This window comes from Eubalaena glacialis, chromosome 8 (assembly GCF_028564815.1).
Source record: "Eubalaena glacialis isolate mEubGla1 chromosome 8, mEubGla1.1.hap2.+ XY, whole genome shotgun sequence".
Taxonomy (NCBI): Eukaryota; Metazoa; Chordata; class Mammalia; order Artiodactyla; family Balaenidae; genus Eubalaena; species Eubalaena glacialis.
Window position 1 is genome coordinate 18,137,599 of NC_083723.1, and position 12,307 is coordinate 18,149,905.

Consider the following 12,307-nt stretch of genomic DNA (forward strand, 5'->3'; position numbering starts at 1 on the left):
CCATTCTGTTAGTCAGCTTTTCACTTGCTTGATGGTGTCCTTTAAAATACAAAAGTTTTAATCTTTGATGAACTCCAATATACTATTTTTTCTTTTGTATTTTTTCTTGTGCTTTTGTTGTCATATAAGAAACAATTGCCTAATCCAGGTTCACAGAGATTTATGCCTGTGTTTTCTTCTAAGAATTTTATAGTTCTAGGCTCTTACATTTAAGTGTTTAAAATGGGTTCCTGGACCCAAATCCAATGTGGGTGGCAGGGGGTAGGTCCCTACACGCCAGCAAACAGTTATCAGACACCAGCAGGGTGCCGAAGAATTCACCTCAATTCTGATATTATCTACCCAGAGATAGCATCATATTCCACAGGTTGAGGGCTCAATTCTCTAAAACTGCCCCACCCATCCACTTCAGATGCCAGTTGTAAGCCCAGGTTATTACTTGTATTTCTGATTGGCTGGCTATAAATCAGAGGTTCCCACAACCTCCTCCTCCTCAAGTTCAATTAATTTGCTAGAGGGGCTCACAGAACTCTGAGAAACATTATAACTTACTAGATCACTGGTTTATTATAAAAATATGTAACTCAGGAACACCCAGATGGAAAAGATGTGTAAGGCAAGGTTACGTGGGAAGAGGCTTGGAGCTCCCATGTGCTCTCCAAGCGCACCACCCTCCTGGCACCTCCATGTGTTCACCAACCAGGGAGCTCTCCAAACCCTGTACTTTCTGGGTTTTAACAGAGGTTTCATTACATAGTTGTGATTGATTAAATCATTGACAATTGGTGATTGATTCAACATCAAGGTTCTCGCCCCTCCCAGAGGTCAGGGGGTGAGACTAAAAGTTTCAGCCCTCTAATCACATGGTTGATTAGCAAACAGGCCCCATCCTTAGGTCAAAAAGTCACTTCAGTAGCATAACAAAAGATACCTTTACTGTTCTCATCACTTTGGAAATTCCAAGGGTTTTAGGAGCTCTGCACCAGAAACAGGGTGAAGACTAGTATATATTTCTTACTATAAAACATAATATCACAGTGTTCCATCCATTTTGAGTTAATTTTTTGCATATGGTATGAGGTAATGGTTCAATTTCATTCTTTCGCACATGGCCATCTGGATGTCCTGTCATCATTTGTTGAAAAGACTATTCCTTTCCCATTGAATGGTCTTGGCACCCTTTTCAAAAATCAGCTTACTGCATGGTTTATTTCTGGACTCTCAATTCTATTCCATTGATCTAAATGTCTTTCCTTATGCCAATACCACACTGTCTTGATTACTATAGCTTTGTGGTAAGTTTTACAAATTGGAAGTGTAATCGTTCAAATTTGTTCTTCTTTTCCAAGATTATTTTGGCTATTCTGGGTCCCTTGAATTTCTATATGAACTTTAGATCATCTTGTCAATTTCTTTATGACTGTCTTTATGTTTGTTTCCATCTATTTCCATGCATAAATCCTGTTCATTATAATAGAGAACACCATTGATAACTTAAGCAAGTTCAGATGTAATTTTTGCCCTAGATTTGTGGTCGCCTGTTTGATCTCATCCAGGATGTTTTCTCAGGTAAAGTGGCGTCTCATTTATAATCAAAATCTTGTTTGGATCTTAGTCATCAATTTCACAGTCTGAATCATTATCAGACCAATCAATAAATGTGTTTTTTCATCCTCCTATTTGTTGCATGTCTTCATCAAATAAAAAGAAATCAAGTCTTGTTCTTCTGGAGGATGCAGTTGATTTAATGCCTCATCAGGCACAGACATTGACTCCTTCAGTTTCACTGGAGATGCACAGCATCCCTCTTTTTACTTCTATCCGAGGCTTTGAGTCTAAGTCAGCCAAACCAGAAGATGATCTCTAGAAGTTGCTTGAAGATTAGTTGTTTCAATATTTTTCTTTGGACTCAGTAGGCTTCCAATTCTTGAAGAATTTGGGGCAGACACTATATATGAACCGGAGACTTGGTCTGATATGAACTCAAAACAGCAATTTTTTTAAGGTCTTCCATCAAGAAATAAGTTCCTTGCAACATGTGAAATTACTCTTAATTAGAATAAAATGAATATCTGCTCAACCTTAACCCTTGCATTAAGCAAGTGATTATAACAGATGAAAAAGAAGATTTTCATCCTTCCCATGTCACTAACATCTTCCCTCCAGAAGCGCTTCACTTACTGCTTACTAAACCGATGGCCCATTCATCAACTGACAGGATCCGCCTTAAACAAATGTGTCTATTTCTGACTCAGGAAATGGAAACTTCTAGAATGGAGGATCTCAATTAGTGGCATGGCTGAAGAGTAGAAGTTCACTCTAGGAAAACCACATTTAAAGCATTGTCAAAACACGTGTGTCTGCTCACTATTTCCCGTGCTACCCCACTCCCGGAATATCAGGATAAGGGTAGAAGAAATAGGAAGGTGAGAAATATTTATCTGGGAAAATTTCACAGGTCAATCTGATAACCACTGTTCTACAGTCATGCAGAAAGAAACAAAAGTTTCATAAGCCAACAGGAGCCAATCCTCCATCCCTGGGGGAAGGAGAGAGAGGAAAAGGGGACTGGGCTTAAAATCAATACTTTGTTTAATTCAGATCATACAGAAAACGAGAAGCAGAAATGGGCTACTCAGTCTTTTTTTAAGAGCTTCTTTATTTCTTTATTTTTATACAATTTTTATTTTTTATTAATTTTTTTGATTTTTTTAAAGTCTTTATTGAATTTGTTACAGTATTGCTTCTGTTTTATGTTTTGCTTTTTTTTTTTTTGGTTTCTTTTTTTCATTTTTTTTTCATTGCTTCTTATTGCTTTATTTATGTTTTGGTTTTTTGGCCATGAGACATGTGCGATCTTAGCTCCCTGACCAGGGATCGAACCCACAATCCCTGCATTGGAAGGCAAAGTCTTAACCATTGGACTGCCAGGGAAGTCCCTATGCAACTTTTAAAGGTGACACTCCATTTACAGATATTACAAAATATTGGCTATATTCTCCATGTTGTACAATACATCCTTGTAGCCTATCTTATATACCCAATAGTTTGTACCTCCCACTCCCCCACCCCTATATAGCTCCTCCCCTTTTCTTCCCACTAGTAACCGCTAGTTTGTCCTCTGTATCTGTGAGTCTGCTTCTTTTATGTTTTATTCACTAGTTTGTTGTATTTTTTAGATTTTACGTATAAGTGATATCATACAGTATTTGTCTTTCTCTGTCTGACTTATCTCACTTAGTACAATGCCCTCCAAGTCCATCCATGTTGCTGCACGTGGCAAAATTTGATTCTTTTTTATGGCTGAGTAGTATTCCATTGTATATATATATACCACATCTTTATCCATTCATCTGTTGATGGACACTTAGGTTGCTTCCATGTCTTGGCAATTGTAAGTGATGCTGCTCTGAACATTGGGGTGCATGTAATCTTTTTAAATCAGTTCTTGGGTTTTTTCAGATACATACCTAGGAGTGGAATTGCTGGGTCATATGGTAGTTGGGCTACTCAGTCCTGCCAACCAAAAGGGCAGAAGCAATGAAAGGACCATAAGAGTGGAGCAAAAACGTTGAAAAAGATAAAGAAACATATATCAGAAAAAAATTGATGACATGCAAAATAAGAAGAATGGTAGAGCAGAGAGAAAAGAGAGAGCAAAGAGCTTGTCCTAGGGAGTCAGTCAGGATATGGGAATTTACGCAAGAGACCACTGATTTAAAATGGAATTACAGGCACAGAACCAGGGAAGAACCCTTGGGGAATGGCTCTAATTTTATTTTTGAGGACGTGAACAAGGATTTGAGAAGAAGCAAAAAAGAATAAGTAGCAAATTTAAAGAACTTTTTTAAGGAGAGAAAATAAACTTTGGAGAAAGAAAAAAATGAAAGAATAGCATAAAATGTTCAGCATGAGAGACCCATTCAATTTAAGACATCTTATTTTCCAAGTACATGAGGCCAGCCTGTCTTTGATGGAGACTGTATAAAGTTAGATTTATAAACATCAGAGTTGTATCTGGCAGGGAGAATAAGAGTGAAATAAGGCAAGCAACCAATTAATTAGCCTCCAGTGCTCTTACATAGAATTTCAAGAATCTACCGGGTAAGCCACTTTTTAAGGAGATGCTGTAGGAGACTTTGTTAGTATTTCCCTGAGGGAAGCGACAGATCAGTTAAGGAATACAGCCAGACCAAAGGCATTGCTGAATTTTTGTGTGTACTTTCAACTCAGATAAAATCATGAGTGCTGTGTTTCCAATTTTCTTATTAGGTACTATTTGCAATACTTAAAATTTTTCTTTTGCAGTTCCACAGATGTTCTGTTATGCAGTTAGCCAACAGGAAGTGATTTTCGTAACACGTTTTGTTTTTTACAACATCATTTTATTTTTTATTGATGTTTCAGTGAAATTATTCATCACTGTATTGATTGGTCCACCTAGAAACTAGGGAGATTGTGGTACTGAGGAGCTGGAGTGAGATGGTTCCAGGTCCAAACCCTACTCTATCACTTGCTAGATGTGTAATTCAGGACAAAGTATCTCATCTCTCTGTTCTAAGGTAATCCCACCTCAAAGGAGTAAATTAGACAATTTTTATAGAACATTCATTACAATGCCTTGTACATAGTAAATGCTCAATAAATAGTCATTATTGTTATTATTATTATTTTTTGGAACAATCCTTGTCCTAAAATAAACACAAAGCCTTTATTCAAAAGAAAAGGAAGGAAATAGACACTTAGTAGCATTAGGAAGAAGAAACGGGCTTAGTCTCTTATTTTAAAGTGGGGATAATAAAAACACCAAAGTGGCTGTGAACATTAAATGGAACAGCACATATGAAGTACCCCACACAATGATCAATCAGTGTACTTAATGACAGCACCTGGTTAGTGCTGGCTAGAAACGGGCCTTTTCACTGCTCTAAGTTGAGAAGGGTGATTGTGCTATATCAATAACCAGCAGGGGAGTCTGGCCACACTGACACCGGGTCAAAAATGGTAATCTTACAATAACACCATGACCATATCAAAGTACTGCAAAGCAAGGCCTATGCTAATGCAAAGATTTGTCATTATTAGAATGGAGATTCAGATCAAATATACATAATTGAAAAAAAAAAAACCTTTTGGGTGAGTGGTTTTGCTTCCAAGCAAAAAGATCTTGGAACCTTGAGATAGAAGAAGCGGGCACCGAGGAAGGAGAAAAGAACCCAGAATGGGGAGAGTCGAAGTCCATGTTGTCTATTTCACAACTGAATCACAATTTACTTGCACATTTGGAATCAGGGTGTGGACAAACAGTGTGGTTGCCTCCAGGCAGCTGAGTGAAGCATACATGGAAGGGCTTTGGCACTGGGCAAGTGAGGGAAAGGAAGCCAAAATGGAAGTGGACCTGAAGGGGGATGGAGGAGAGGCAGTGCTCTTTACAACTGAGCTGACCTGAACATCAGGAGAGGTGTTTTCCTGAAAAACAGAAAATTTAACCATTAGTCGATGAGCTTTATGCCTGGATTTGGGCTTTTGTTGAGATGTGTTGGTATCACGTGGAAACATCTGACAAGTCCCTTCTCATGACCCAACATGGGAAGCCAGATTGATTTGGAAGGTTTGGAGGCTATTTAAAGTTTAGTATTTTGTTTTATCAGCATATAGAGCTCCAGACTGGAAGGTTTCTCAGTAAGTCCAACATAACCAGTCTTTCCATTGACATACGGACAGGAAGGGCCACTGCACGTGGGGGTGGAGGCTGTGCCTTGCCCACAGAAGGTCCCCAGAGCGGTGAGTGGGAACAGATCTAGCCTGATCTTTTCACCAAGATGCAGGACAGGAGCTTTTTAGTAACTCGTACAGTCGTTCTACATGAGTTAACGGTGGGTATGGGAATTGATTTCTGTTGATTCACTTAAGCCCAAGGTATGTTGTGTTTAGGAGCTGTTTGGACCTAACAAACAAACAAATAAACAATCAAACACTAGAATCGTACTTGGCACAAGATGAGCACAGTATGAGAGGCTTATGGACATGGGACTGAAACTGACAGAGGCAAGGGGAGATTCATGTCTCTCCTTTCATCTCACACTTAGGTCGTGGGCCTACAATCATCCCTGGGTGGAACGTAAATGGAATTCAAAGTATTGCCTCACTCTCTTTCTCTTGATGTCAGGATACTAGCAGATACTCTCAAAAGAGGTGATTGAAGAGAGTTTAATGAAGGGACCTTCTACAAAACTGTGGGCAGGGTTAAGGGAAACCAATAAAGGATGGTTATTCCCCACGATTGGCAATCTGTAAGTCAGAAGTGACAAGGGAAGGAGTAGTTACCAGAATTTACAGGGATGAGCTGCCCTTCAGGAGCCATGACCTTTTGTAGAGAAGAAACACAGTCACAACCAAGAGTGCCTTTCTTCCTTATAGTACTGTCGTAATAACCCCTATGCCACTCAAAGAAGAATGTTCTGGAGTCAAGGTCAAATGGATTCTTCTTTCTTCTTCCTTTCCACCAATTTTCAAAAAGCTTTACACATTTTAAAGTGCATATTGAACTCTGACTTTCTTTTATAGTTTTTTGTTTTTCTATTATTTCTGATTGCTTTTAATTTTTCTTGTAGAGAAGCAGTAACTCCCTTCTTCTCTATGTTATGAATGGATTCCAGCTTCTTACTCATGCTAACTATTACATGGAAGTCATTCCATTTTTATTCTTCTTAAAGAACACTGACTCTCCCTTTTAATTTGGATTATTGATTTCTAGGCCTGCTGAAGAAATGTTGTTCTGAGACTTATTTGTAAAAAATGATTATAAGAAGTGTAAGTAATTGTATTACTGGGTTAGTTTATCTTTTCTTTTATCCCACACTTTTTCCTAGTTTTTCACCCTTGATTAGATGAATAATATCACTTAGTGATATGCAAAAGAAGATGTAAGAGTGACATCTGTTTTTTTAAGTGCTAGGTTTTTTTTTAACTTAATTCTAATTTATTTTATTTTTTTATTGACGTATAATTGATTTACAATGTTGTGCCAGTCTCTACTGTACAGCAAAGTGACCAGTTATACACATATAGACATTCTTTTTTTTATATTCTTTTCCATTATGGTTTAATCACAGGATATTGAATATAGTTCCCTGTGCTATTCAGTAGGACCTTGTTTATCCATCCCATATGTAATAGATTGCATCTGCTAATCCCAAACTCCAAGTCCTTTCCTCCCCCACCTTCCTCCCCCTTGGCAACCACAAGTTTATTCTCTATGTCTGTGAGTCTGTTTCTGTTTTGTAGATAAGTTCATTTGTGCCATGTTTTAGATTCCACATATAAGTGATATATGGTATTTGTCTTTCTCTTTCTGACTTATTTCACTTAGTATGATAATCTCTAGTTGCATCCATGTTGCTGCAAATGGCATTATTTCATTCTTTTTTATGGCTGAGTGGTATTCCATTGTACATATGTACCACATCTTCTGTATCCATTCATCCATCAATGGACATTTAGGTTATCTCCATGTTTTGGCTATTGTGAATAGTGCTGCTTTGAATATAGGGGTGCATGTATCTTTTTGAATTAGGGTTTTGTCCAGGTATATGCCCAAGAGTGGGATTGCTGGATCTTATGGTAATTCTATTTTTAGTTTTCTGAGGAATCTCCACAGTGTTTTCCATAGTGGCTGCACCAACTTATATTCCCACCAACAGTGTAGGAGGATTCCCTTTTCTCCACACCCTCTCCAGCATTTGTTATTTGTAGACTTTTTAACAATGGCCATTCTGACTGGCGTGAGGCGGTACCTCATTGTAGTTATGATTTGCATTTCTCTAATAATTAGTGATGTTGAGCATCTTTTCATGTGCCTACTGGCCATATGTATGTCTTCTTTGGAGAAATGTCTATTAAGGTCTTCTGCCCATTTTTCGGTTGGGTTGTTTTTTTGTTGTTGAGTTGTATGAGCTGTTTGTATATTTTGGAGATTAAGCTCTTGTGTGTCACATCATTTGCAAATATTTCCTCCCATTCTGAAGGTTGTCTGTTCGTTTCTTTTATGATTTCCTTTGCTATGCAAAAGCTTGTAAGTTTGATTAGGTCCCATTTGTTTATTTTTGCATTTATTTCTATCTACTTAATTCTAGAATGGCTTATCTGGTTAATGTGGAATGGGCTTTTATATTTCTTGCTGGCTGCTAACTGAGAGAATACCAATCTTCAGCTACAGGTTAGATCATCTTTAGATGTAATGTAATCTGAAAACCAAGTCTTTAATCACCTTGAGATAAGATAAACTCTTGACTGTCATGTGTATTATTCCAACTGCTAACATGCTGTTGGTTTCACCATTTGGACCTATGCAAAAACCACTGCCTGCAGGATAGCAGAGTGACATGAAGTATGGGGAGTGCCAGGGGAACCAGCACCAATGATGAAAAGTGAGAACTGCCTGTACCTCGTCTTCCCCACTTATCTGTGATTTGAACCAGGCTTTAGGCAAAACACTGAAGCCCACAAAGGGAGCTAGGGAAGATGTAAAACAATCTTGGCAAAGAGTCCTTGACATGAAGGACCTCATCCCCTAAAAAGCACATGCCACAAATGTACTTTAAAAAGAAAAAGGCTGTGTACGTAATGTTAGAATAATGATGTCAAGAGCAAGTGACCTAAATGGTCCTGCTCTGTTTCATTATTATTCACTGAGCCAAAAACCAAAGACATAACGATCTTAAGCATTGAGAAGACATGAGACAGAGAGGTCAAAGACATTTCAAGGGCTCCAAGGTTCACCATGGTCTGGATCCCACACTCTCCCATCTGTTTTAGGGATCTTATGTTTTTTATTATTTCTATTCTCTCCAGAATCTTTAACTTCTGCATCCTTCTCTCTCTTCTGTCCATTTTCTCACACTAAAAATAAAAAATAAAAGCAGGAAAAGAAAAAGAAAAGAAAAGCAAAAAGAAGAGAAGAAAGGAAAAATAAACTATTTTAAATTCACTTCCCTTTTTGGAGATTCCCCTTCACCACTAAACTCAACAAGGAGATCATTTACATTTGCTGACATCATTTCCTTACTTCCCACCAATTTCTCAACATATTTCCATCTGGATTCTTCTCTTACCAAAATATGAAACTATTTTAATAAAGATCACTAACACTAATAATTTTCTTGTCACCAGATTCGATCTATATTTTGGTCCTCATCTTCATTCAGTAGCCACACTGATGACCAACCCCTTCTTTAAACACTCTTATCCTTTGGCTTCCATGATACCATGCTCTTCTGGTTTTCCTCCTTCATTTGTGGCTGATACTTCTTCAGCCTCTTTTTTGGTTCATCCTCTTTTACGCAGCCTGTAAGTTCCTCAAGGTTCAGTTGTAGGCTCTCTAGTCTACCTCCTTAGGCAATTTCAAACACACCCACAGCTTAAATACCATATATCTTAAATGTGCACCTATCTTGGACCTTTCCTTTGAGCTCGGGACCAAGATAGTTATTTGAAATATTTGTTGGCATGTCTCAGAGGCACTTTTCCCTCAAACACCCCAAATTAAACATATGGAAGTCTGGTTCAAGATGGTGATGTAAGAAGATACTGAACTCACCTCTTGCCATTGACACACTGAATCTACAGCTATATATGAAACAGTTTCCTCTGGAGGCGGGGTGGGGGAAACTGGCAGAGCAACTCCTTCACATTGGGCAAACGAGGGAAATCACATCGAAGTGGGTAGGAGAGGTCGAGACACAATCTCACCATAAACCCCACCTCCCGGCCTGGTGACCCACAATCAGAAGGGAACTCAAAACACAGAGCTTCTCCCTGAGAAGTGAAGGGTTTAAACCCCACATCAGGCACCCTAACTTTTAAGACCAGCACCTGAGATATGAGGCTGCAAAACATCTGGCTTTGAAGATCAGTGGGGCTCATGCCCACAAGACCCTTGAGACCCTGGTGAACTGCGATACAGCTCCTAATGGGCTCCCACACAGACTCACCCACCCCAGGGCCCAGTGCAGAAGCAGCCCTGTGAAAAGCGCCCAGACTTTATGTGAAAGAGGCTCATTTGCTAATTTTAAAGTGTTGGTCTGAGGAACTGGGGCCTGCTGCGATACTCTCTGGGTATGGAAGCTTGTGGGCACCATCTTCCTGCTCTCCCTCTGCCTTGCTAAACCTGGCAGGAACCATCTTCTTTTTTTTTTTTATTCCTTTTCTTTTCTTTTTTTTTTTTTTTCTATTTTTTCTTTTCTTTGCTTCTTTTCTTTTTCCTTTCTTTTTTTGGCAGGTGCCATCTTTGCACTCACTCTCTGCTTCACTTCAGCCAGTGGGAGCCATCTTCCTGCTTTCCCTCTCTCACACTCCACAGCCCTAGTATCTCCCAGAGGGGAGCTTCTACAAGCATCTGGTGCCCTGGTCTTTACATCTGGTGACCCAGCTTTGTGTCTGCCACCCAGGGACACTCCTTGACAACCTGGCTGTAGAGGCTGGGGGTGGGGCTTTCTTTGCTCATCCTAGAGCTTTGGCCTTAGGGGGAGGCTTAAGGTTTAGCACACATCTAGGGGCTACAGAGCTGCCCTCGGGGAACATAGGCTGGGAGACATCAACTTTCTGCTCTCCCTCTGTCTAACTACAGCTCACCAGTATCTCCCAGAAGGAGCTTATACACTTGTCTAGAGCCCCGATTTTCGTGACTGCTGCCCAGGGGACACCTCCAGATCACCTAGCTCTGATGACCAGTGGGGATTGTGCTGGCAGTCCCATAAGACTACATATATGTGCATTCTATAAAAGCTGCTTGAGTGTCTGGCTTCCAATAACCTGAATCTAGGTACTGACTGAGATCATCCCCTTTGGGACACCAACTGGTCTTGGTCCAACCTCAACTACTGAGAGTTATAGAAAATAAAATAGGCTGCTTAAACAATCACAAAAGTTTGAAAGACAACCAAGAACTAGGGTAGGATTGAATGATAAGATTCATCTCCTACACAAGGCCAACTCTTCAAGACTGGGAGAGGTGGCTACTCCACCTAATGCATAGAAACCAACACAGAGGGTCATGCAAAATGAAGAAACAGAGGAAAATGTTCCAAATGAAAGAACAAGATAAAATCTCAGAAAATAGACCTTAATGAAATGAAGATAAATAATTTGCCTGATAAAGAGTTCAAGTAATGATCCTAAAGAAGCTTGCTGAACTCATGAGAAGAATGGATGAACACAGTACAAACTTCAACAAACAGATAGAAAATAAAATATCAAACAGAAGTCACAGAGCTAAAGAAACACAATAACTGAATTCAAAAAAATACTAGAGGCATTCAACAACAGACTAGCTGAAATGAAGAAAGGGTCAGTGAACCCGAAGACAGGGCAGAGGACCTCACCCAGTCAGAGCAGCAGAAAGAAAAAGGAATGAAGCAAAGTGAAAATAGCTTAAGGGACTTATGGGACATCAACAAGTGGACTAAAATTCACATTACAGGAGTCCCAGAAGGAAAAGAGAGAGAGAAGGGGGAGGAAAACATTACGAAGAAATAACAACTGAAAACTTCCTTAACCTGGGGAAGGAAATAGACACCCAGATCCAGGAAGCCCAGAGAGTTCCAAATTGAGCACATGATATATCCCCACAACTTAGTTCATCTATGATTGTGTTTTTTATTTTAGTAAATGTCACCAAAATCCATTCAACTGAGCAAGCTAGAAGCTTGGGAATTGTCCTTGCCACCCACCACTTAGTCATCCCCTATATTCAAATTATCACAAAGAGTTGTTCATGTTGCCTTCTGAATATCCCTTTTTTTTTTTTTGGCTGTGCAGCTTGCGAGATCTTAGTTCCCCAACCAAGAATCAAACTCGTGCCCCCTACAATGGAAGTGCAGAGTCCTAACCACTGGACTGCCAGGGAAATCCCCTGAATATCCTTGAATCAATCAAATTCCTTTAATCTCTCTTACCACCATAGTCCAATCTACCCGCAGCTGTCACCTGGACCACTATAACAGCCTCTTAACTGGTCACCTCATATCCTCCATCCAATTTTCTATTCTGTTGGCAAACTGATTGTTTAATTTAACCTAAATATGATCATGTCATATTTAAAAGATTTCAGTTGCTCTAAAGATTAAGACCAAAATTCTCACATATATAATGTGACCCATGCCCCTCTTTTCCAGTCTCATTTTTCATTACTCTCCCTCATGGGTGTGACTATCAGACCTCTGGTCACTTTGGCCTTCCTCCAGTTCCCAGAATGTACCATCCTCAGTCCTGCCTCAAAGCATTTACATAGTGTTCTTTCTCCCCAACT

The 12,307-nt window shown here is 39.4% G+C and overlaps 1 pseudogene; it reads right to left on the reverse strand.

Moving 5' to 3' along the window:
* Positions 1-1,392: 1,392 nt before the first annotated feature.
* LOC133096593 (la-related protein 1B-like) lies at positions 1,393-6,364 on the reverse strand (annotated as a pseudogene).
* Positions 6,365-12,307: the final 5,943 nt, after the last annotated feature.